At 33.8% G+C, this 26,968-nt stretch overlaps 2 protein-coding genes across 2 annotated transcripts in view; one reads left to right on the top strand and one right to left on the bottom strand.

Annotated features, from left to right (window-relative positions):
* Positions 1–5,563, bottom strand: part of LOC126885603 (uncharacterized) — a 147,812-nt gene extending 142,249 nt beyond the window's left edge. Inside the window, exon 1 of the mRNA XM_050652206.1 lies at positions 5,518–5,563. The gene's annotated coding sequence lies outside the window, so the exon portion shown is untranslated. The remainder of the gene's footprint in view (positions 1–5,517) is intronic.
* Positions 1–26,968, top strand: part of LOC126884812 (short neuropeptide F-like) — a 270,988-nt gene that overhangs the window by 211,061 nt on the left and 32,959 nt on the right. The window lies entirely within an intron of this gene.

Raw genomic sequence — 26,968 nt, 5'->3', positions numbered from 1 at the left:
GCGGCATAATCAGTAAAATAAAAAAAAATTGTCAGATTGTGTAAAAATGTTGTCAGAAATTATAGAAAAAATTAAAAGTTAGAGACAATATGGCTAATGACCAAATAAAAATTTAATGAAATTGCAGAAAATTTTGATATAAGTTCCGAATTTCCAGCTGAAAATGAAATTAGAGCCAGGAGAAAAAAATGTTTATTTGACTACGAAAATTATGTGGAGGAGCTATTAAGAGATGAAGCTAAATTTAAAATAAATTTGTTCATCTATACTTTCAACATTGCCGTTAATTCTTTGATTGATCGATTTTCGCTTCTAGAAACTCATAATAAAAATTTTAAATTTTTATATATGATATTTTTAAATTGAGGGAAATAGATGATGAAACACTGGAAAAATATTGTATGAATCTTCATTCAATCCTTTCAATAGAAAAAGAAAAAATCTGATGATATAATGATCTTCTAATAGAAGAACTGCGTGATATATTTCAAATGAAACCATACTCCATGAGACCTTTATAGAGGTGTTGAACTATTTGTGCCAAAATGACCTAATTTCTTTATACCCAAATGTAGTTGTAAACTAAGAATTTTATTAACACTCCCTGTCTCAGCAACTAGTGGGGAAAGAAGTTTTTCAAAATTCAAAACTATTTACGAAGCTCCATAACACAAACAAAACTAAAAAATTTTGAATTGATTTCAATAGAGCTCTCACTAGCTGCTACACTTGTCTCTCCCAACTAGACTACACCAATCTGATTGACGAGTTTACCAAAATTAAAGTCAGAAGGGTAGCATTATAATTTTTGTAAATGTTACTTAAGAGTGTAGGGGCAAAAATTTGCTTGCAATGCTTTTTAAATGCCTTTACTTTTTTTCGAATCCTGAAAAAACTAACAAATATTTTTGAAAAATTGAAACGCAGATTGAAAGCTTACATTATTACCGAGGGCCGAAAGTCCCTTAGAATAAACAAAAGGTTTCTTTTGAACAAGATATTTGTAATTAAAAATTACACTTAATTTTGTCTTTTTTCACCCTGTAACTTATTCAAATAATTATAGAGGTTTTGAGGGACGTTCGGTTCTCTGTAATAATGTAATCTTTTAGTCTGCATTTAAATTTTTCAAAAATACTAAATAGTTTTCTCAGGATTTGAAAAAAAAAATAAATGCATTTAAAAAGCATTGCAAGCAAATTTTGCGCCTACCCACTGAATGTAGTGTTAATAAATATTTCATTTAATTTAAAGTATGTTTTGTTTTTAAAATAGAAGTTTTCGTTGATTTTGTGTAGTTTTTTTAATAAAAATAAAAGTTAGGTAAGTTTCAATAATATTTAAGGGGCGGCATTTCGAAGACTTGCATCATATTGAAAAGATGTGGTCCTGCTCTGTGTGTGTCCATGCCTGTCCAGTCTCTTACGTTTTTCAGCCAGGAGCATTTTCTTCATCCTTCCACTTTTCCTTCCATTATGAGTCATAAGAAGTTGTATCTTTCTCCTCTGTTAATATGTCCTAGATAGCTCATTTTTATGTTTTTTTACAATATTTAGGAGTTCTCTCTCAGACCCCATTCTTCTCAGCACCTCGTTGTTGGTCACGTACTCTGTCGTGATCTTCAGCATTCTTCGAAAAACCCACATCTCAAAGGCTTATATACGCCTCATACTTGTAATTCCGATAGTCCATGTTTCCACTGTTTTTCAAATGTTTTTACAAATTGGTATCAGATATCTAACGGTAAGGTAGAGTTTATTAGCAATTTTTTCATTCTTTGAAAAGCGGACGTAGCATACTCTATACGAGCACGTATTTCGACCTCGTGGTCAAGATCATTTGTTATCCAGCAACCAAGATACTGGAATCTTTGTACAGGTTCTATCTGTTTGTTATAGATACGAATATTAATGTCAACATTTGGTGCAACTGTAACAGCCATTACTTTGATTTTATTTGAGTTTATATGCAGCTCCAAGCTATCTCCCTCTCTAGTTATGACATTCAAAAGTCGTTGTAAACCCTCAGCACTTTCTGCAGGAACAACGGTGTCGGCTGCGCATCTTAAGTGATCACATTTATGTTATTCAGGTAACACGAAATAGAGTAGGTATGCTAAAAACTTTGTACCATAGCGGAAAAAATGCTGCGCCTTTAATTTAATACATATTAAATTAAAACTGGTCCAGATGGACCAGAAAACTAATTGACTGGCGCAAAAGGGAAGACAAACGCAGCAGAGGACGACCACCAACACGCTGGATGGACGACATTAATCGAATATCCAAGAAATGGCAACAAGAAACACAGAACCGTGAAGAGTGGCGAAGAATGGGATAGACCTATGTCCAGCAGTGGACAGAAGAGGTTGCATGATTATGATGAAATTACAACTAACATTTTCCTGGTGTATGCATCTACAGCTGACAAACCCGGAGACATAATGGAGGCAATATATTATAATAAATTATCGAATATACTTTCAACAGTCTTCTCCGGAAGGATTTAACTTTGATTATGAGTGATCTAAATGCCAAGATTGATAGGGGACATTCGGACAAATTCATAGGACAGTTTCTTCTTCTTCTTCTTCAGTATGTTTGCATCCACTCCTGGATAAAGACCTTCCCATGAATTCTCAATTCTTCTCTGTTTTGTGCTATTTGATGTTAGTTTCTCCCCATTTTTGCTTTGATGTCGTCTATCCATCGTTTTTATGGTCTTCCTCTTCTACGACTGTGCTCGCTGGGTCTCCAATGTACAATGTTTCTCGTCCACCTTTTGATGTTTTGTCGTGCCATGTGTCCTACCAGTTTCATTTCATTAGCGCAATTCTTCCAATTACATCTTCCATCTTCGTCCTGCTTCGCACGTCCTCATTTCGCCTATGTTTCCTCAGAGATACTCCTAACATAGCTCGTTCGATCGCCATCTGTGTCGTTCGCAATCTATTGGCTACTTACTTACTTTCCGTGTCCGGAATACCAACAACTTTAAATTCTGTATTTCCAATGGTTGGCCACATAGATGGCCCTGTCATTTGTTCTAATTAAGTCTTCTTCTGTGCAGGTCTCTCTCATCTCTGTGCATGATAGTAGATGCCGGCTGGTCTGAACCGTGCCACAGTCGCAGGTATCGTCCTCCTGTTATCCCCATTTTTTCAGGTTACTAGCACAACGTGAAACGCCTGTTCTTTTAGCGCGTTTCTGTTTAGCGCTTTCCAAGTCGGATACGGTAAATTGTGTCCAGCAGCCATTTCCTCAACGGAGTAAAATGTGTCGCGGTAGCTGAGGCTTGCCATAGGTGTATTCGGCGCGTCTCTGGCGCTTCGGGGTAGGGGTCGTTAACTTCTTGAAGGTTTCAAGATCTTGTCTTGATCTTGTCTTGATTTCAAGACAAGATCAAGACAAGAAGTAATTTTAGATTTCAAGACAAGACAAGAAATTTTATGTCAATACCAAGATTTCTTTTCAAGAAAACAAGAAATCTTGAAATATCTTGAAATACCTAATAATAAAAACTAAACTTAGCTTACTTAAAATTTTATTTTAAATAACAAATTTAGCACATTTTTAAATCGGAATTGATAAGCCATGAGTTAAGGAAGATAACACTTCTTATGGAGTCAACGCCTAGCTGATTTCTTGGCTTTTTTATTGTTAAAGTTGCTCTTGAAAATAGTCTTTTCGCAGGTACAGATGTTGCTGGCGATCCGAATCGCCAGAATACAGAATCTTCTGACCTAGGCTCATTTAAGTATTTTTCAATTTCATACTTCTAAGATTGTAATTTATCATTATCAGCTTTCTTAAATAGGTAACTATGTAATATCTAAATTAAATTCAAAAAACAGTAAATCCTTTATAAAAGGTATATTTAAAATCCCTAAAAAGGGCTACATCACAACCAGAACTAGTTTTCGACTGGTTTACCAGTCATCATCAGTGCTTACGTGAAGTTTACATGCTAACCACCAAGATATAATTTTACAAAAATATGTGGGTCAAAGCCCTATATACGTGGTCCGTTAAGGAAACATCGGTTAAAGATGCCAATTAAAACATGGATGTTAGAAATATTTTACCATTATGCCCTAGGTAACATCTGAGCTGTGGCAGCTAAGTTGTATTTGCCCTGAGGTTTTGATTTTTTTTACAAGGTATTTCATTTTACGTACAGGAGTTAAAATCTAAAATAGCAGTATTTATAGTATTTTCTACTTCGATCTCATCCTCCAAATAATCAAAATCCTTTTCGATGCGAAATATGTGCGAAACATGCAAAATGTTTATTGTAAGCATGCAACTACACATCAATTTTGGGTTCGTCAGGAAACAAATGCAGATCAGGGACTCCCCCCAGTGGCAGTGAAGACCGTGTGAGTACGCAACGCATTAAAAAGGTCGCCGTGGAATCACCCGACGGGATAATCAAGAAATTTCAAGATCTTGAAATTTCTTGAGCAAAGACAAGATTATAAGATATCAAGAAAACGTCAAGACAAGATTTTTTAAATTTCTTGATTTTTTCTCAAGACAAGACAAGAAGTTGTTGTCAAGACAAGAATTATTGTCTTGTCGACCCCTACTTCGGGGATGGATCTTGATGTTTTTAGGAAGCTTTTCCGAGATCTTAGTCTGCTTGGCTGAGTTTGGTGGTCATAAGGGTTGTCTTCGGTCCATCTCCTGCTTTTTTAGTTCTACCTCTGACGTGACCTTCCTCCTGATAGGTGGTGGAGCAATCCCAGCTATGGTGTATACCTCTTCGATAGGTGTCGGTTTCAGGCAACCCGATATTATACGAACCGTTTCATTTAGAGCCACGTCGACGTTCTTTGCGTGAGCAGAGTTTGCCCCTACTGGTGTTCCAAACTCCACGGCCGAAAAACATAATTCTAAGGCAGAAGTGCGGAGAGTGTGTGGTTGTGCTCCCCATTTTGTATTAGTTAGCTTGCGGATGATATTATTTCTGGCACTTACTTTCTTCTTGACATCTTGACAGTGGTATCGGTAAGACAGAGTTCTATCCAGACGGACGCCAAGGTATTTTGGCGTCTCGTTGTGTTCCAGTATCTGACCACGCCATTCCACCTCCAGCGGCCTTCAGGCATGCTTGTTTCTAAGGTGGAAATCACATACCTGGGTTTTTGTGGGATTGGGTTTCAGATGGTTTTTATCGTAGTATAGAGCTAAGTCTCCCACGGCATCTGTCAGTTTCACTTCGACTTCATTGAAGGTTCTTCCCTGAGCTGTCACAGCTGTATTATCAGCGTAAATAAATTGCCTTGTTTGTTGGTGTATGGGTTGATCGTTGGTATATATGTTGTATAGAATCGGCGCGAGGACACTTCCCTGTGGTAGCCCATTTTTTGGTCCCCCCACCGACTGTTTTGGACTGGAGCGTTATGTAGAAGCGTCTATTCTGGAGGAGACATTTCACTAACCTTGTTAGTCGGAAATCAAGAAGAAGTATCCAGAATAGTAGAAGCGTCTATTCTTGAGGAGACATTTCACTAACCTTGTTAGTCAGAAATCCTTTGTAGTTTCGTAGAGTTTTGCGAGATATTATCTTAATCTATTGGCTGATATCTTTGTAAGTGTCATCGTCTCCATTCCATAGGTCATAACTTGTAGAGTACAAATATTGAATACCCTCTTCTTGAGATTTATTGGTATCTTTTTGTTTATAAACACGTCACTGATCCATCCTACTACTGTCAAAGTCATTCGGACTCTTTTAGTTATTTCTGCCGTTTGATTCTGTTTGCCTAGTTTGATCGTGTGACCTAGGTATATACTGACACTTTCGATCTCACTTTCATATAAGTCGATTGTGATATATTGATTTGTCATCACTTTTTTTTTATTTAAGTTCATTTTTAAACCGACCTTTTCAGATTTTTGTGTAAGCTCCTTTAACATGTAGATTAGTTCTTCTGTATTGTTACTTATGACTACTATGTCTATGTCATCGGCAAATCTTAGATAACTTAAAAATCTGCCACCAATTAGGATCATAGGACAGTTTAGAATTGGAGAAATAAATTAGCAAGGAGACCTATTGGGCGAATTTTTAACAGAAAAATACTTTTTGATTACTAACACTTATTTCGGATTCCCATACACAGGATTATATACTTAAAGGAACATTTAATATGGTGAACCATAGTGATATATTTGAAAACCATTAAAAATTGTGACAAATATATATAAAGACAATGCCAGTGTTGCTCTTAAAAGAACAAAATCGTTGCTTAGTCACTGCAGAAAATAACAATATTTATTGTCGTAATGAATGGTAGATATTTCTTTGAAAGAATTGCTCCATTACTGCTTTATTTCCGTTTAAAAAACGATCATATAATTGAAGTGCTTTCCGAACATTAAGTTTAATTATACATCTATAAAGATAGAAAAAGCAATTCTTAAATAATGATTATTCAATTAAAGTTGGATTATTTTTTACGATTTCAATTTTATTATCGAAGTAGCAATTAGGCCATTTATAAACGGTTATATTATTTAAATTATACGCATAAAATAGTAACAAGAAACGTGTACATTATCAACATCATCACTGGCACGACCACCATTTTTTGGTATTGACTTCTCGAAGGAGTCTTCCCCATTCTGATCTGTTTCGTGCTTTTTTCTCCAATTTTGAAGAAAAACTTTTTTCGTTTATAACTTCGCAGAGGCTGTTCGTTCGATCGTTTGTGCGTTACCGCCCCTGCAATACTTGTAGCCGATCTATCGATGGATTCTGATGTAGATTTGTCTCCTTAATCCAAATCTGAAAACGGCATTTCGATTACCCCAAACCACCTTGGAGATAACAAACCTCACTGTCAAGAGAATTTTGTGAAAATATCATAAATTATACATGGATATACACAGGTGGTTCAGTAGGCCTCATATTAAATACTTCAAATATGGGTGTACATATTTCTTCTTTAGCGTATAATTTTTCAATGAAGTTATTCAATAATAATTGATGGATTCGACCGTTACTTGATGGAAGTTCATTTTATCTAATAATAAAACACTGAAAACGTTTGTTTTCTATACTTCCACAGAATTTATTATAACTAAGTGACTACAGCTGTTTCGGCAGAGTGCCTTTCTCAAGTGATATAGTTTACAATGTGTTTGCCTTTTTAAGTCTTCAACTGAAGAGGTTGAGGAGTGGGGAGCTGTTTGTCTCGAGTTGGTCATTCAGAATTATATCTGTATTTTTCAGTTTATTAATTTCCATAGATTCTAAAAAAGATAGCTTAAGGCCTTTATTTTGAATATGCAGAATTTGAAACTCTTCATTGAAAGAATGATTATGATCTAGAAGGTGAAGTGCGTATGTAGAAGTGTCTGTTTTTCTATTGTTGAATGCCCTTTTGTGTTCTGCTATCCGTTTGTCAAAAGTTCTGCCAGTTTGACCGATGTACGTTTTCGGACAGTCACCACACGTTAGTTTGTACACACCACTCTGTAGTTGCTTTCTCTTTCGGCTTTTATTGTTCTTAATATATTTGCTTAAGTTGTTGTTAGTTCTGAAAGCTGGTGTTATTCCTTTCTTTTTTATGTATCTGGCTATTTTTGTTGTTATCTTGCCAGTATATGTGAGAGAGCAGAAGGTACTGGGTTCTTTCTGTGGTGGTGGATACATTAATTTCAGGGCTTTCTTATGGAGTTTTTGGTTTAAAATTTTGTTAACTGTTTGTTCGTTATAGCCGTTGTTTACTGCTATTTGTTTAATGATGTTTAGTTCTATCTCGAAGTTATTTTTTGTCACAGAAATTTTACACCTTCTTGAAATTTGCATAAATCAAGACTATTTTGAATTCAATAATCAAATATACACAAACAACAGTGCAGGACTTATTATGGGTAATCCTCTAAGCTCATTGCTATCAGATATATTTATGAACCAACTTGAAACAACAATTTCTAAACATCCCATATTTAAACAGTTCTTATATTGGTGGAGATACGTGGATGATATACTAGTATGCTTTACAGGAACTAACAGACAACTTGACCAATTTCGATCATATATTAATTATCTTCATAATAATATTGAGTTTACAATAGAAACAGAACAGAATAACTCCATAAACTTTCTAGATGTAACGATTTCCAGACTACACAACACACATGAGTTCTCCGTATATCATAAACCTACCCATACTGACACAACTATACACAATTCATCATCCCATCCTACACAACACAAATTAGCAGCCTACCATAGCATGATACATAGACTGAGAAATTCCCATGACAAAAAATAACTTCGAGATAGAACTAACCATCATTAAACAAATAGCAGTAAACAACGGCTATAACGAACAAACAGTTAACAAAATTTTAAACCAAAAACTCCATAAGAAAGCCCTGAAATTAATGTATCCACCACCACAGAAAGAACCCAGTACCTTCTGCTCTCTCACATATACTGGCAAGATAACAACAAAAATAGCCAGATACATAAAAAAGAAAGGAATAACACCAGCTTTCAGAACTAACAACAACTTAAGCAAATATATTAAGAACAATAAAAGCCGAAAGAGAAAGCAACTACAGAGTGGTGTGTACAAACTAACGTGTGGTGACTGTCCGAAAACGTACATCGGTCAAACTGGCAGAACTTTTGACAAACGGATAGCAGAACACAAAAGGGCATTCAACAATAGAAAAACAGACACTTCTACATACGCACTTCACCTTCTAGATCATAATCATTCTTTCAATGAAGAGTTTCAAATTCTGCATATTCAAAATAAAGGCCTTAAGCTATCTTTTTTAGAATCTATGGAAATTAATAAACTGAAAAATACAGATATAATTCTGAATGACCAACTCGAGACAAACAGCTCCCCACTCCTCAACCTCTTCAGTTGAAGACTTAAAAAATGCAAACACATGCTGCAACTCTGCCGAAACAGCTGTAGTCACTTAGTTATAATAAATTCTGTGGAAGTATAGAAACCAAACGTTTTCAGTGTTTTATTATTCAATAATACTCAAATTTATAATGCTTTAATAATCGCAATATCTAAATGAAGATAGTTTCTGTCCTTGTGGGATCGGTACTCACCGGAGGTACCGCAGACGTTCGGATACAATTAGCGTCTCTTTGCAAAGACAATGACGTCGACTTTGCAAAGTAACAAGACACTTACTCAACACACACACTACACATGACACTAAGTACCTCATGTTGTGACTGGCTGATTGACATAAAGTCCATGCCACTAAAAAAATAATCGCAATAAATAAGACAGTATCATAGAAAAAAATATATTAAAATAATCATCTTCGCAGACTCTCAAAGTGCTATCAAAAAAAAATAATAAAATTTTAAAGGTAGAAAGTGGTTGTTTAGGAAAGACAAAAATACTCATATTAGAGTCAAAAAATATTAATTTAGATATTGTTATTGCATGGATCCCTGGGCATTCTGGGGTATTAGGGAATATTAGCTGATTCGCTTGCCAAAGTAGGTCGTTGTCTTAATTGCCTAGTAAACATAAAGTTGAAAATGATGAATAAGTAAAAAGGCATTTCTTAAGAAAAGCTACAACCAGGTTTCTCAAATAGTCCTTGTTATCTATATGTCCCTTATACAGTGCTAGTCAAAAGTCCGTACCCCCCCTCTTATCTTTTGAACGGTTATACGTACAAAAGTGAAATTTGGAGGGAGGAAATAAACGGACATAAGCTCCTTAACTAGTCATGACAGGTGACGTAATAGTGACAGATGACGTTACAGAGCCACTGTGACCGATAATTTTAAATGGGACCTTATGGCAAGTGATACCTCGTTTGAAAGGTATTTAAAATACCTATTCAGCCATACTAATTTTTTTGGGTGTAGGTGGATTTTTATTTTGGTGAATAAATTAAATAAATATAATATTGTAGTTTCTCATTTAATTAACAAAAATTCAAAGGTCCGCCTATGGTTTCTTTGTCAAAAAATTTGACTTTTTCAATTTTCTAGTAGTTTTTACGTAAACTTCAACCCTTTGACAAGTAATCATAGGCAGAATTTTGAATTTTTATTGATTAAATGCGAAAATACAATTTTATATTTATTTCATTTTTTCATCAAAATTAGCTTAAACTCAAACAAAATTTGTATAAATGAATAGGTATTTTCAATACCTTTCAAACGAGGTATCACTTGCCATAAGGTCCCATTTAAAATTATCTGTCACAGTGGCGCTGTAAAGTCATCTGTCACTATTACGTCATCTGTCATGACTAGTTAAGAAGCTTACGTCCGTTTATTTCCTCCCTCCAAATTTCACTATTATAGGTATAACCGTTCAAAAGATACGAGGGGGGTACGGACTTTTGACTAGCACTGTATACATAGAGGACACATAACAGTTATCATGAGAGTGCGTACAGGTTGTAGCTACAACGAGTGAAAATAGGTACCTATGTCATTTTAGGGAAAAGAAAATTCAAAAATATAAGCGAGAAATGCCAAAATATATAGGGTGTCCCTTAAAAAAAACATACATTGGTATTATATATTCTCAGTGAGACCCCCCAACATCAATTTTTGTACGCCACTGTAGAAGCCACGTAAATACTATCACTAGCTCAGGGGAGTAATGTGTAGTGTATGCGTTGAGTAAATGTGAGAGTAAATGTCTTGTTACTTAGGAAAGTCAACTTCATTGTCTTTATACAGAGATGCTTATTGAACCCAAACATCTGCGGTTCCTCAGGTGAGTAGGTACCTACCGATCCCACAAGGATTAAAATTATTTTCATTTATTCTATGTAAAGTTCCAATAACGTTTTTAAATTTTTTCTTAATAAAGAAGATCTATAACTCTGTTGTTTTTAACATTTTTCAATAATCGAAAAAACTTACTTTAACGAAAAAAGAAGTCATGACATCACTACTTTTTTTTCTATTTTCTCTAGGTTTCGGTGTGACCTGCAAAACATACAAATTTTAGACCCTCTGTATATTGTGTCTCTCATGGGAATGTTTGTTTGTTATTATCTGTTCTTTGACTGCGTTTCTTTTATACCTATACACTTTATGTTTATTTTATTCGGGTTTTGTAGTCTTTAGGCTATTTACTATTTTATTGGGGAATAGGGCTTTTCATTCACAGTCATTTGTTTCGAGCTTCTGTCATGTGTCACATAATATTAATATATCTACACCATACGTTATTGGTATATAACAATGATACAAACCAAAGACGTATGACGTAGATATATTAATATTATGTGACACATGACAGAAGCTCGAAACAAATGACAATAGATGAAAAGCCATATACGCCACAATTTGAGTTTGAATTTAATTTTATTTGACTTTTCGAATTCCACTTCGGAAGTAGTTATCAAAATACAAAACATTAGTATCTTTAGGCTTTTATGAAGATTCTCTTTTTAGGATTTTATAATCAATCGTTAGAAAACATTGAATTTTTGGAATTTATGTCGTTTCCGAAATGTACAATTTGAAACGTTATTGACTTTTCCTACAATTTTCCCTTTGATACTTTTTTAATCAGAAAATCCTAACGCATTGAAAAAACGTCGGTATCTAAATTTGACCCTTAAAAATTTAATTAATCTCTTTATTTCTATTTCAAAAACCATTATGCCACTGCTTGTCACACGTAATTTAACACATTTACGACGTGGGGGATGGGAAAGGGTTTTAAAATATAAATGTTGAATGCTTTGGTAATTGTATTACTTGTTAATCAAAGAAAAAGTTTACTGTTACTTGCATATACCTAATTTTATTTGATAGAATTCCAAAATATTTCAATTTGACGGCACTTGTTTTGTTACTGAAAAATAAGATAAAATAGCAGATAATAAAAAAATATCAGAAAACGCACTGCCAAATCGTGAGAATGAACTAAAACTCACATAATAAAAACAAAGTGTGGTTGACATTAGGAGATATTAAAGTTGATGTACCAAGGGCAAGAAGTAAAAACCATCTTTTTTCTTCTTTAAGTGCCGTCTTCTAATCGTAGGTTGGATATCATCATCACCATCTTTACTCTATCTACCGCTGCTCTGATGAGTTATATTGCGCTGCATTTAAACCAGTCCCTTAAAATTTTCAACCATGACACTTTCCCTCTTCTTATACTTTTTCCTCCTCTTACCTTTCCCTGTATTATCAATATTGGCATTTCATATCACTGTGCCCTTATTATGATTGTATTTATTATTTCGTATTTATTGCCCATTTCTGGCAATAGTTCAGTGTTCATCTTATTCTGTGTCCATGCTATTCTAAGCATCCTTCTACAATACCACTTTTCAAATGATGTAGAACTGCTTTACCTTTCTCTATTTTTTGAAGCACGTAAACAACCTCGAATATTATTTTATTTAACAATAAAACACTGAAAACGTTTGTTTTCTATACTTCAACAAAATTTATATTACAACTATGTGACTACAACTGTTTCGGCAGAGTGCCTTCATCACATGAGAAAGGCACTCTGTTGAAACAGCTGTAGTCACATAGTTGTAATAAATTTTGTGGAAGTATAGAATATTCAGTGTTTTATTGTTAGATAAAATGAACTTCCATCAAGTAACGGTCGAATGTATCGAATAATATTTTAATTATCATTGCTTTAACTGTGTTCGTTAAGTCGAAGGTAAATACACAAAACTGTAGGTCATTGTCTAAATTTTCCTTCTATAGATACACCATTCCTCAATCTTCACACTACCCTTGGATGACCATATATTTAATGAACCGCCCCTTCGGAAGCGGCCTCTTTTTCTTTTTGTGTCAGCCTCCTTGTTTATTAATTATTAACTCACTGGGAACTCTTCCGTCTAACGCCCCCATACGGTTGAAGATTGATCTAGCTTTTCCGAAGCGCGCTCTTATTTCTTGGTTCTTGATTCATTCTTCATTTATTATGGTGCCGAGGTAGTTCTAGTACCTAACTCTTTCTACAGGGGTTTGGTTGATATAGAGTTGACCTTCTGTTATCTTTTTCTTGCTGACGATCATAAGCTTTGTTTTCTTTACGTTTATATTGAGTCCATATTGTTGACTGTAATACGTGATTTTGTCCATGAGGACTTGTAGGTCTTCTAGGTTGTCGGCAAATACTATGGTGTCATCTGCATACCTGATATTATTTAGCCGGTACCCGTTTAGTAGAATACCTTTTTCAGAAGCAAAGCTTCGATATATATTCTTTCAGAATAAAAATTGAAAATAATTAGGGGGTACAAAATGCAGCCTTGCCTCACTCCATGCATGATTTTGACATATTCGGTGAGTTCACCGTCAACTCTGAGGTTTGCAGTCTGATTCCAGTGAAGGTTTCTAATTATTTTCAGATCTTGGTTGTTAATTACTGCTTCTTTTAGTATTTGCATCATCTTGGCGTGTTGTACTCGATCAAACGCCTTCTCGTAATCAACCAAACTTGCGTATATGTCGCAATGCGTATATGACTCATCAGGCTTATCGTACGGTATTCTTCGCACTTTTTGGCTCCTGGTTTTTTTGGAAGTGCAATAAACTCAGACTTCAGCCATTCTGTTGGTATTTGTCCAGAGTTGTATATGTTGTTGAATATCTTTGTGATTATTGCTATTGATTCGTTGTCCATCAGTTTGAGTAGTTCTGCTTGTACATTATCGGGACCTGCTGTTTTGCCATCCTTTAGCTGTGTTATGGCAGAATAAACTTCCTGCTGTAATATTCTTGGTCCATCATTTACCTCTTCTTCTAGCTCAAAGGTGTTATCTCTTCGGTCTTCAAACAGTTTTTCTAGATAATTCTTTCCACGTTCTAATTTTACTCTGTTTATCTAAGATGATGTTTCCGTCAGAATCAGTTAGATTTCCTCTCATATGAACAATAACAACCCGACAAAAATTAAAACAAACGATGAAAAAATAGAAGATCTGGAATCGCTACAACTGGGTTACAGATTCGGTCACAGTAGAATCTGTGGTGTGCTCTGCTGGTGGTGCAGGCCTGATTGCAGAGGATGAGGATGACCTACAAAGATAACTTTATCGATTCTACCAAGCATGTCAACGACTGAACATTAGCATATCCACGCAGAAAACAAAATGCATTACCATTGCGAAAGATCCAATGAGATGCAAGCTCGTGGTATCCAATGAGATGCAAGGACCTAGCCAGCGACCTAAAAGGACAAATAAACAAGGCCGTAGTCATGCCCGGATGTTTGAGAGATGTGGTCTGGAATAACCCATATATGAGAATGGACAGCAAAGACACTAATAAAACCAAAATCATGCTACGAACAGCCGAAATACAGACACTAAGAGTAATTGCAGGGACGACAAGAAGGGATAGAATACAAAAAAAGAAGAAGAATAAGAACATTATTATGACTGATTCATCCGAATGAGCATTTTAGAACAGAGAACTGAACATTTTTTCTAATTCTGACTACTAAATTTCCAAAATCAAGTGATAGAAGTGACCAGAGAACAAAGCACAGCTGACGAAGAGAAAAAACATCCTCAATAGGGCTACAAAGAAAAGTTTAAGGGTAACACTCAGAGGGAGGACGATAGTAGCGGACTTTTAAAAAACCCTCTTTATTTGTACTAGGAATTTGCAGTTTATTATGTAAAAACTGTTTTCAGAGAAGACCCCTGTATATTCGTCATAGTCGCTACGTATTTGTGGTAATGATATGAAATCGATAACTGTTGCATTTAATATCATTTCCGTTTCGTTATTACATGTACTATCTAATATAATCCACGCAATGCTATTTAACGTTATCCTGCATTCACAAAAACACTCAAATGGAGTGTGTTCAGTCTTATTTTCGTCTCAGAACGTCTGCTCCTGACAGAAACATCTACCTGTTACTGTGCGTGTTCATACTCATCGCAAAAAGGATTGGTCTGGTCTACGCTGTAGGAAGCAATAGGGAGTCTACACTGTCATGTCGGGGTTTTTTAATCGCATCAGGTGCAGGATTGGATTTAAATGAAACAACATGGGAATCCATTAAGGGTGATTATCAGACTTGAATAAGAATATTCTCTGCTAGTGTGGGTGTCTATTTGTTCTTGTATAAAGATAGAACTGGATAGGATAGAATAGAATCTTGTCAGTATAGAATGGACAAAATTATTATAATAATCACAGGTATAACATATATTATTATATGTACCTACTTATACAGTATGATGCAAAAGTATGGAATAAATTCATTATTTCAGAAACACACGGAAGAGTTCCAAGTGAGTTAATAATTAATAAACAAGGAGGCTGACACAAAAAGAAAAGGAGGTCGCTTCCGAAGGGGCGGTTCATTAAATATATGGTCATTTAATGGTAGTGTGAAGACTGAGGTATGGTGTATCTATAGAAGGAAAATTTAGACAATGACCTACAGTTTTGTGTATTTACCTTCGACTTAACGAACACAGTTAAAGCAATGATCATTAAAATAGTATTCGATAGATTCGACCGTTTCTTGATGGAGACAGAGCCTATTTTACTTCAAATCAGGCCCGAAGCACTACATAATTTTCGGGTCCCTAAATATGATTTAATAATAATAATAACTTTATTTGGAACAGCTTTTTCAAATAACTTTTTGTGATATTCTCTAACGCAAAGCAAAATATCAACAATTTACCCTGTTTGTAGTCACAGGAGGCTGAGTTTAAAATTTAAATTTCAGCTGAGTATCTTAAAAAATGTGAACCATCAATCTGTATGACTATGCAAAACTTCAAATCTGTATTTATTTTGATAGCCAAAACATAGGGCTGATGGGACACACTGTATATGATATTTCATTTCCTTTTGTAAATAATTTGGTTGTTGAACCATAAAATGATAGACTGTTCTTGGACAAAAATTTAGTGGTTGCTTTTATTTATTGAAGAACGTTTCTCTAATGTTCCTTTTCTTCTGAATAACTTTTTTCCATTAAGGTTACAATTTGTACTGCTGTACTACTTCTCCTGACTAACGTACCAATTGATGAAATATGTTCAGGAGATCGCTCATGTTGAATAACTGTTCTATTGATATTTTCCTGTCATTATACCCATCGAAAGTTAGAAGAACAATAATTTTCATGGAAATCAGTTTACAAACGTAACAACAAACACGGCTACATTTAGGACTGTACACTAACCACTCGCAAAGAATTTTTCCCCATTAGTAGTCCGGTAAAATATTGCAAAACCTCTAAATTTTAAAGAACCGCTTGGATTGACATGAAATTTGGCATACACATAGCTAACAAGTCAAAGAAAAAAAGTGATATTGTGCCAATATGTGCTTTTGCCCTGGGGGTGGTTTTCACCCCCTCTTGGGGGTGAAAAAATATTCGTCCAAAGAAAGTCAGGAAATGGACAAACTGGCTAATTTTAAGTAACTTTTGTTCTATAGTTTTTTCACTAAGTCAATACTTTTCGAGCTATTTGGCAGTGAATATGTTCATTTTTTCAACAAAATAACCACACTTTTAGACGGTTTTTCGCAAATAACTCAAATAGTAAGTATTTTGTCGAAAAAACATTCTTAGCAAAAATAAAGCCTGTAAAAAATTTAAAAAAAGTGTATACATCACATCTCTACACCTAGTAGAAACAGAGTTATAGCTAATGAAAAATAGGTTCATATTCTTCAAATTCCAAATGGAAGTAGAAACAGAGTTATAGCTAATGAAAAATAGGTTCATATTCTTCAAATTCCAAATGGAATATGTTAACGTGAAATAACCAAAAATAAAGCACATTTCGGGGAAAACTCATTATAACTTATTTAAAGTGTTTAAAGAGAGCTTCATTTTTGTTTTATAAAAAAAATTTCTAGTATCAAAATTAAACAAGTTACGCTCAAAATAAAGTTAGTCCCTTTTGGCTTTGGTAAAAAAATCGAGAAAATCACCCCCTAATTAGTATCTTAAATGAACTTATTCGTTAGGTACGACTTCACAAGTTTCTTGACTCGTGTATATATTGTTTATACGATCTGTAAGTTTCATCGGTTCAAAGTCCTTATTATTAAAAGGGCTGTAGTTAAAAGGGGTTGAACGAGTCACTGATCACGAATGTATGCAAATTTAGAAACACCAAATCTTAATAAATTTTTGTCTAATAAAAAAAGTACATGATATTCAGAAAAGCAAATCTGACTTTATTTGTTTTTCGAGATTTTTTGATGTTGTTCTGAAGCTATTTTCTTGTGGCATTTTTACAATTTTAACTATTTAGAATGGGAAATAAGCCACAATATTATTAAAAAATGATTTTTATTAACGTTTCGACGCCCAAATCGGGTGCCGTTGTCAAAATACAAAATACTATTAATATAAACAAAAATGTTGTTGCTTAGTAAAAAAATTCTTCTAAAAATTTATTTAATTTGACTCATTTATATCGGCAATTCAGATACATATGATACATTTTAAAGTAGAAGACTTTAAAATGATATTGCCAATATTTATGAGTTGCGTTCCTGGGACGACTTTACTGAAAGATAGTTCATTCGATTACATGAAATCAACCCCAACTCAAGAATATCCGTCACAAAAAAATCATAGCATGTGATCTGTCTTTAAAAAGACAACCACATGCAACGGTGACATTAAATGTGATTTACTATGAGATCTCTAACGCGAGAATTTTAATGTCACCGTTGCATGTGGTTGTCTTTTTAAAGACAGATCACATGCTATGATTTTTTTGTGACGGATATTCTTGAGTTGGGGTTGATTTCATGTAATCGAATGAACTATCTTTCAGTAAAGTCGTCCCAGGAACGCAACTCATAAATATTGGCAATATCATTTTAAAGTCTTCTACTTTAAAATGTATCATATGTATCTGAATTGCCGATATAAATGAGTCAAATTAAATAAATTTTTAGAAGAATTTTTTTACTAAGCAACAACATTTTTGTTTATATTAATAGTATTTTGTATTTTGACAACGGCACCCGATTTGGGCGTCGAAACGTTAATAAAAATCATTTTTTAATAATATTGTGGCTTATTTCCCATTCTAAATAGTTAAGATTTTTTGATATCTCTAACAATTTTTAAGTTATTTTGAAAAAAACATTTTTTTCAAAATTTACATTTTTAAAAATTTTAATTTGAAACCAAATTTTTTCAAAAATAAGCACTTTGAATCGATCATATAAACACAACATAAGTAAAATAATTTGTGGAGCGGTAACGATTAATTTCATTTAAGTTGCTAATTAGGGGGTGGTCTTCCCGATTTGTTTTTGCAAAAACAAAAGGGACCAACTTTATTTTGAGCGTAACTTGCTTAAATTTATTGCTAGAAACTTTTTGAAAAGACAGAAATAAAGACATTTTTAAACACTTTAAAAAAGTTATAATGGGTTTTCCTAAAAAGTGTTTAAATTTTTTGGATATTTCACGTCGAAATATTCTATTTGAAATTTGGTGAATATGAATCTATTTTTCATTGGCTATAACTCTGGTTCTACGAGATCCAGAGACCTAACGTGTACACCATTTTTTTACTTTTTTATAGGCTATATTTTTAATAAGAACTTTTTTTTCAACAAAATACTTACTTTTTGAGTTATTTGCGAAAAACCGTCTAAAAATGTGGTTATTTTGTTGAAAAATGAACATATTCACTCGAAAATAACTCGAAAAGTGTTGACTTGGCGAAAAAGCTCTATAGAACAAAAGTTACTTAAAATTAGTCAGTTTATCCATTTCTGGACTTATTTTGGACATATATATTTTTTCACCCCCAAGAGGGGGTGAAAGTCACCCCCAGGGTAAAAGCACACATCGGCACAATATCACTTTTTTTCTTTGACATGTAAGCTATACGTATGCCAAATTTCATGTCAATCCAAGCGGTTCTTTAAAATTTAAAGCAAAAACCGTGAAAGAATGGACTATAGCTTTCATTTTGTAAAAAAATCGCACTTTGCAAATGCCTGGGTTTTTTATCCAGTTTTGTAACACATTCACTAATTTTATCAATATATTGATTCGGTCGATTATTTATAAAATATTGTTGAGATTACAGATTTAAATGTTTTGGTCGATCCCCTATATCGCTTGGGAAAGGGTTATTGACAATTTCGTTTTCTATAGGAGATGACGGACATGTACTTGTGGCAGGTGAAGTCGCTTGGAAATCAATATTGTCATCGTTTATCATTTCCTGTTCGTAAAATGAAAGCATTTTGAAAATATATTTGTTATTGCAATAAAAATTTTTTTTTAGTGATCTTTCCGCGCCCCATTAAAATGCGGGCCCGAGGCAGTTGCTTCACTGGCCTAGTGGTAAAATAGGCCCTGGATGGAGATTCATTTTATCTAACAATAAAACACTGAAAACGTTTCTTTTCTATACTTCCACAAAATTTATTACAACTACCTATGTGACTACAGCTGTTTCGGCAGATTGCATTTCTCAAGTGATCCGCTGTAGAAAGAGTGAGGCACTACAACTACCTCGGCACCATAATAAATGAAGAATGGACCAATAACCAAGAAATAAGAGCGCGCATCGGAAAAGCTAGATCAATCTTCAACCGTATGGGGGTGTTTTTCAAGAGCCACAACCTTTCTCTTGATATAAAAGTAAGAATGCTGAGATGTTACGTCTTCTCTGTCCTTTTTTATGGTGTTGAATCATGGACCTTGAACGAGGATATGTGCCGAAAATTGGAAGCATTTGAGATGTGGCTATATCGGAGAATTCTTAAAATCCCATGAACTGATCGTGTCACAAATGAGGAGGTTCTTAGAAGAATGGGGGAGAACCGAGAAGTACTAACCACCATCAAATCTCGAAAGTTGGAATACTTTGGACACATTATGCGAAATGAATCCAGATATGCCCTCCTACAAGCCATCCTGCAAGGAAAAATATTGGGAAATCGAGGTCCAGGAAGAAGAAGAACATCCTGGTTAAAGAACCTCAGAACCTGGTTCAACACAACATATGTGCAGCTTTTCCGTGTTGCTGCAGAAAAAGTGAAGATTGTCATGATGATCGCCAACATTCGTCACGGATATGCACATCAAGAAGAAGAAGTTATTATGCATATGTTGTATGACTTCCAGAATGTTTGCCCGTATCCTTTTTTGCTTATTTTTTTTCTTTCTGTAAAGTATTTTCCTCACCAGTTTTCTACAATATCGAGTAATTTTTTGATTAATCCCATATTCAAGTGTATATGCAACATTATTGTTTAGTACTAGTTAGATATTTTTGTGTCGCTAAGAATTATATGGTGGAGGAGAAGCGAAAGTTAAATGATCAGTACAAGACCTTGCATAAAAGGATAGACAAAGAGATGAAAATAGCAATCAGAATAGCTAAATATACACGGCTGAGAGAACAATGTGTGGAAATACAGGTATACAGCTCTAAGATTACAATCTTCCTTTGTTGTAAGTGGATAGGAATATTACTTTATTTTTATGTAGCCTTTTATAAAAAATCTAAAGGTGTTATGTTTGGCGGTCGAGGAGATCACTGAAAAGGACTATTATTGGATATAAACCTATCTTCAAATGTCTCATCTAAAAGTGGGTTTATCAAAATACCAAAGTTGTTCATTTACGGTATAACCGAAAGTGGCATGTTATATCTGCCAAAGTATTTTCCTTGTCCGTAATAACTTGTAATCCTTACAAACTTTCTTCTTCTGCTTCTTATACTTGTTTTAATTCTGTCGATCTGTTAATTCCGACGTTAAAGTATTTCTTTAGGGGTAGACTGCCAGTTATCTCTCCATCTTTTTGGTGGTCTCCCCGGTGGGCGCTTGCCAGATGGTTTTCCTTCTAGCGCAATTCTTGGTAGTCTGTGCTCTTCCATTCTTTTTACATGACTGAACCATTATCTTCGTCTTTGCCTATCCCATCTTACTACATCTTGCACGCCACATTGTTCCCTGGTGATGTTGTTTCTTATTCTATCCCTTCTTGTCTTCCCTGCTATTTCTCTTAGTGTCTTCATTTTGGCTGTTCGTAGCATGCTTTTGGTATTATTGGTGTCTTCTCTTGATTCAGTACCATAGGTCATAACAGGTATGATGCAAGTTTTATAAATATCATGCAGACAAAAACTCTGCCTGCATGATATTGGGTGGATTGAGTAGCACAGTGTCATGTTGCTGTTCCCAAGCCCGGATAAAAGAGGAGTGGTCTCCAGGTTAGGTTAGCCCCCTTCCTGGAGGAACATATATTTTTGGCGCACAGAACCGAAACTGCCTCGGAATTTTACAAACCACTTTTACTTACAAAATAAACTTTTAATTTATTCTAAGGGACTTTCGGCCCTCGGTAATAATTTAGTCTTTCATTCTGCGTTTAGATTTTTCAAAAATATTTATTGGTTTTTTCAGGATTCGAAAAAAAGTAACACAATGTCCGTGGTAATATTTCCAAATCTATCTTAGTCATACAACGCACTCAGTCGAATAAAATATTTGTCAGCATACTGTCAGTCAGACAGTGACAACCAGTGACAAGTTTAAATATTTGATATGGCATCGGGAATATTTTGAGTTGTTGATTAAATAATATTGATATACAGAGTGTCCCGAAAAGATTGGTCATAAATTATACCACAGATTCTGTGGTCAAAAATAGGTTGATTAAACCTCACTTACCTATATACAATAGTGCACACAAAAAAGTTACAGCCCTTTGAAGTTACAAAATGAAATTTGATTTTTTTTAATATATCGAAAACTCCTAAAGGTTTTTTTATTGAAAATGGACATGAGGAATCTTTATCGTAGCAACATCTTAAAAAAAAATTTTAGTGAAATTTGTGTGCCCCATAAAAATTTTATGTGGGTTTTGTTCCCTTAAACCCCCCCAAACTTTTATGTACGTTCCAATTAAATTATTATTGTGGCACCATTAGTTAAACACAATATTTTTAAAACTTTTTTGCCTCTTAGTACTTTTTTGATAAGCCAGTGTGTGTCGAGATATTTTAAATATTTGACGAATCCACCACATATTTGTATATGGTTACGTACGATTATAGAGACCTGTTAATAATCTGAAAATGTATTTTATAATTTACATTTTTAGGTATATTTTGAAAAAGAAGCCACATCTCGATAGAAGTTGACTTATCAAAAAAAGACTAAGAGACAAAAAAGTTTTAAAAACACTGTGTTTAACTAATGGTACCACAATAATAGTTTAATTGGAACGTACACAAACATTTGGGGGTTTTTCCCAAATTTTTGACAACAAAACCCCCATAAATTTTTTATGTAAATATAGTAAAAAAGTAGCCGCATCTCGATAAAAACTGGCTTATCGAAAAAATACTAAGAGGCAAAAAAAGTTTTAAAAACGTTGTGTTCAGCTAATGGTAGCACAATAATGAATTAATTGGAACGTACACAAAAGTTTGGGTGGGTTCAAGGGAACAAAATCGCCATAAATTTTTTATGGGGTGGACAAATTGCACTATAATTTGGTTTTAAGGTGGGCCTGTAATAAGAATTATACACGCCCGTTTTCAATAAAAAATCTTTGAGAGTTTTCGATATATTGAAAAAAATCGATTTGCATTTTGTAACTTCAAAGGGCTGTAACTTTTTTTATGAGCACATTTGTACTAAGATAAGTTAGGTTCAACCGAACTATTTTTGACCCCAGAACGTGTGGTATAATTTATGACCATTCTTTTCGGGACACCCTGTATAGTGTATTTGATAAATAATTGATTTAAGACGCGAAACTTAATAAAAAGTTATTTATTGTGTATTATTTGTGGAAGATCCAAGCAGAGAATACATCAGGATAAAATATTCTGTGATCCAAGTAATTTGTTGTTAAAGATGTTCAAAATTGTAAGTGTTCCATAGTAACAATACATTAGTTATTAAAAAATCACTTAAACACTTTCCTTTTTTCTCAATTGAGTATTAGTTTTTGTTGTACATATAAATTATTACAATCACTGAATACATAGTTAGTGAAAAAATTATCAGAAGTAATTGCACAAGAGCTCTAAAAGTATTGAATTTTTCCCGAGTGACACTTTGACAGTTTTAATTTCACGAGCCGAAGGCGAGTGAAATTATGTCAAAAGTGTCACGAGTGCAAAAATTCTATATTAATTTTAGAGATCGAGTGCAATCTGTTGCGATTATTTCATGAATAAAACTGTTCAAAACCAAAATTTTATTATAATTCATTTATGTAAGTACAAATTAGTACAATTAAACACACAGTTGTTATAAATATTTTACGGTTGAAAGTCATCACTTTTATAATTTTTAAAACATTAATTGTCATTAATGTCACTGAATGTATTTTTTCGTAGCAACGAAGGGCACCTGATTTATATAGCTTTCTATTGGTCAGAATCTCCTATGAATGAAATAATCACATTTATTAACTGAATTAATAATTTGCAATTATAAAAATAACAGTTATCCAAGAACATTCAAAAGCCATCTCTTTAAATTAATGATGACATTTTCAAATAGAATGACATTCTAGTAATGTTTACATATCCATACCAGTGTGAATTTTACTACACGTAATTTGCCGTGTAAAGACAGAAAAAGTAGGAATACCCGTAAAATATTTGCGAATTATGTACCGATAGCTTTAAAATCAAAAGTTAAAATTGTTCTACGATTTAAACGCATTACAAAATTTCTCCGCAACTGAGGGTATCTTACCAACAGTATTGTTTTAAACAATAAATGATAAAATAAAAATATTGACAGTTCAAAAATGTGAAAATAATAACTTCATTGTGACCCATTATTGCACTGTGTGTGGCCTAATTTTGGGCTGAAAAACTGAAAAATGTATTACATTTTTTCAAAATTTTGGAATATGTTTAATTCGTAGAACAATTTTAACAGTTGTTTTCAATACAGATTTCAATCCTCTACAAATATTTTCTAATGTCTTTTGATGTAAAATAATTAGGGAAGCAGGAATTCAACAGTTTAGAATTTTACATCGAGTTTCCTATGGCCTGTTTTCCAATTCACCACTCGGTATAGATAGTGTGAGTTTGTCATAAAACACCGTGTATAAACATTTGTTTCCATATAATATATTTCCAAAAGTGATAAAAATAAAAGCATTTTATATCATTAAACTGCATGATATACTTTGTTATGAATATAAAATGCCAATTCCATACAAAAGGCCTTTTTCTATTTATTCGTAGCAAATAGCTCCCGAGCAACAGACGGCACAAAATACATTTACTGTGTAAGAAACTAGTCTGCGTGGACTCATAAAAAGTTTGAAAACAAAAATGTACATCGTTACATGCACATGAATTGTGAAGAAAGGGCGCATTTTTGCAATAAAATCATATCAGTTTTAACAGAATGTTGGTTCTAAAATAGAATTTTGTTTTAAATGAATTTTTGTTATATCAATAATATCCCAAAGACTGTATTAGCGTGTTATACATCTGTATTATTTTATTTATTGAAGAACAATGTGCTAGATACATGTTCTACCCATAAGGTGCCCAGTAGATTTGATATAATCAAGCGGATTTTCAGTAGTAATTACACGAAAGCTCTAAAATTATCGATTTGCTTCCCGAGTGATACTTTGACAGTTTTAAATTCACGACCCGGAGGGGAGTGAAATTATGTCAAACTGTCACGAGGGCAAAACAAATCGATAATTCGAGCTCGAGAGTAATTCGGTAAGATTATTTCATGAATAAAACTGCCTTTTTAAATCATTTTAACTAACATTTTATTGATATCTTTGCCTGAATATTTGCTAAACCTGTTTCTTGTTGTTCTCTATGACAAGTTGTAAAACATTAATTGTCATTAATGTCACTGAATGTATTTTTGCTTAGCAACGAAGGGCATTTGACGTAAAATACTTGACGACGGAAAATTATCAGTAATAATTAAACGAAAGCTCTAAAATTATACATTAAGCGCCCGTTGTTCGAACGCTAATCAAAAATGATCATTATCAAATATTTAATTACTGTCACAACTGTCAATGTCAACTTTGATTGGGTTGCTGAAAACATAATTTTTGATTACAATTATAAAATTAGTTAATCAATTATGTTAATAATTGTTATGTTAATTGATTAACTAATCTCATAATTATAATCAATTATGTTTTCAGCAACCCATCCAAAGTTGACATTGACAGTTGTGACAGTAATTAAATATTTGATAGTGATCATTGTTGATTAGCGTTCGAACAACCGGCCCTAAATGTATAATGTACAAATTTTGTATCCCGAGTGACACTTTAACAGTTTTAATGTTATGTCAAAGTGTCACGAGGGCTAAACAAATCGATCATTTAAGAGCTGGAGAGTAATTCGGTACGATTATTTCATGAATAAAACTATAAGTGTAGGAAACAGAGGTTAAACCTTGCAAAATGGACACAAGTCCGGTTTTATTTTTTTTTCTGCTATATCAAGGGGTGCTTATTATGAGACTAACTTTTTCTTAAAAAATTTCGCCCCGGAACCCCCCTTTTCACCCCTTTAAAGGGGGTAATTTGTGGTTTTTGCGGAACGTAGCCCTTCCTGTACCTTTTGCAAAAAATTTCTTTTATAGAAATATGAGGAGGACTATATTTTCTACGATTTTTCCCAACAGCATATGGCTATCACCCACCGTTTAGGGGGGTGGGGCCCCAAAGTTGACAAGTTTTTAAAAAAGATGTTTTTTAAAAACAAATTATTTTTCCCTAACTGTAATGGAAATTAAGAAGAAATCCTGCGGCAATTATTCACAAATAAGTGACTGACTTTTTGGTATAGGTTTCACTTAGGGATAATTGCCCTTTTTTTAATTACAGGGTGTTACATTTTAAAAAACCCCTTTTTATACCATCTGAACCGTTTATGCTAGAGTAAAAAGACTTTCAGCGATTATCCATGTACTGGTGCCATTTACAAATTTGTATAATGCACCCCCATTTCTTCCCCGGAACCACCCCAAAAAAAGAAGAATTAATAAAAAAAGTGATTTTCTTGGAATCCTTCACACACAATGCCCTTTATTAATATACTTCATATATCATTTCATTTTGTGCACGTTATTATTACCCATGCATGGACACCAAAAGCGATTTCCTAGTTCAACCCCTGTAGCCAAAAAAAAATAAATAAAATGGGGGGTTGAAAAAAAATTTGTTTGTTTTCTTTTTGATCCATATGGCCATATGCTTCATCAATAGTGGTTTTCAAAAATATATATGTTTATTACAACATCCCTGCGGAAACCACCCCTATCTTTGAAAATATACTGCAGAAACTACCCCTATTCCTGGGCGAGCATGTTTTTACGATTTTATCATTACCTATGCACTCTTTTTAAACAAAACTTATACAAGGTTAAAGACCACTATTTACTCTAAAAATTAGGTCCTATTCATTTTTTTTTGTATAAGCAACCGTTACGGCATAGTGGCGCCGTAAACCTCAGATATGCTTTGGCGGGCTCCAGTTTTTGTTTTTTTTTTTTCGTCACCTGTTCGTTTTATTGATAAAATACTTATGTAAAATAAAACAACACAGTGTAACCTACAAATTATGACCTATGCACATTTTACATTCTTTGCGCCCCAAAGCCACAGTGGTGGCCCAAAATCAATTTTTGCATATTTTCGCCACCTACACGCATTTTATTGCATTATTGCTACCTTAATAGCACAATATTCACCCTTAAGTCGTCACTAAGCAGTGGCGGATCCAGGGAGGGGTGATGGTAGCGATCACCCCCCACCCTTTCAAACCAAGTGATATTATATTTAAAGATTATAAAAATATTCATTTATTTTTATAAAAATTTAGCCAATTGGCACCCCCCTCTTAACGATGAAAAATAATTTGTTTTTAAAAACATCTTTTTAAAAACTTGTCAACTTTGTGGCCCCACCCCCACTAACTGGTGGGTGATAGACATATGCTGTTGGGAAATAAATCGT

The sequence above is a fragment of the Diabrotica virgifera genome, chromosome 5 (genome assembly GCF_917563875.1).
Source record: "Diabrotica virgifera virgifera chromosome 5, PGI_DIABVI_V3a".
NCBI classification, from domain to species: Eukaryota; Metazoa; Arthropoda; class Insecta; order Coleoptera; family Chrysomelidae; genus Diabrotica; species Diabrotica virgifera.
This window is presented reverse-complemented; position numbering and strand designations above follow the sequence as displayed.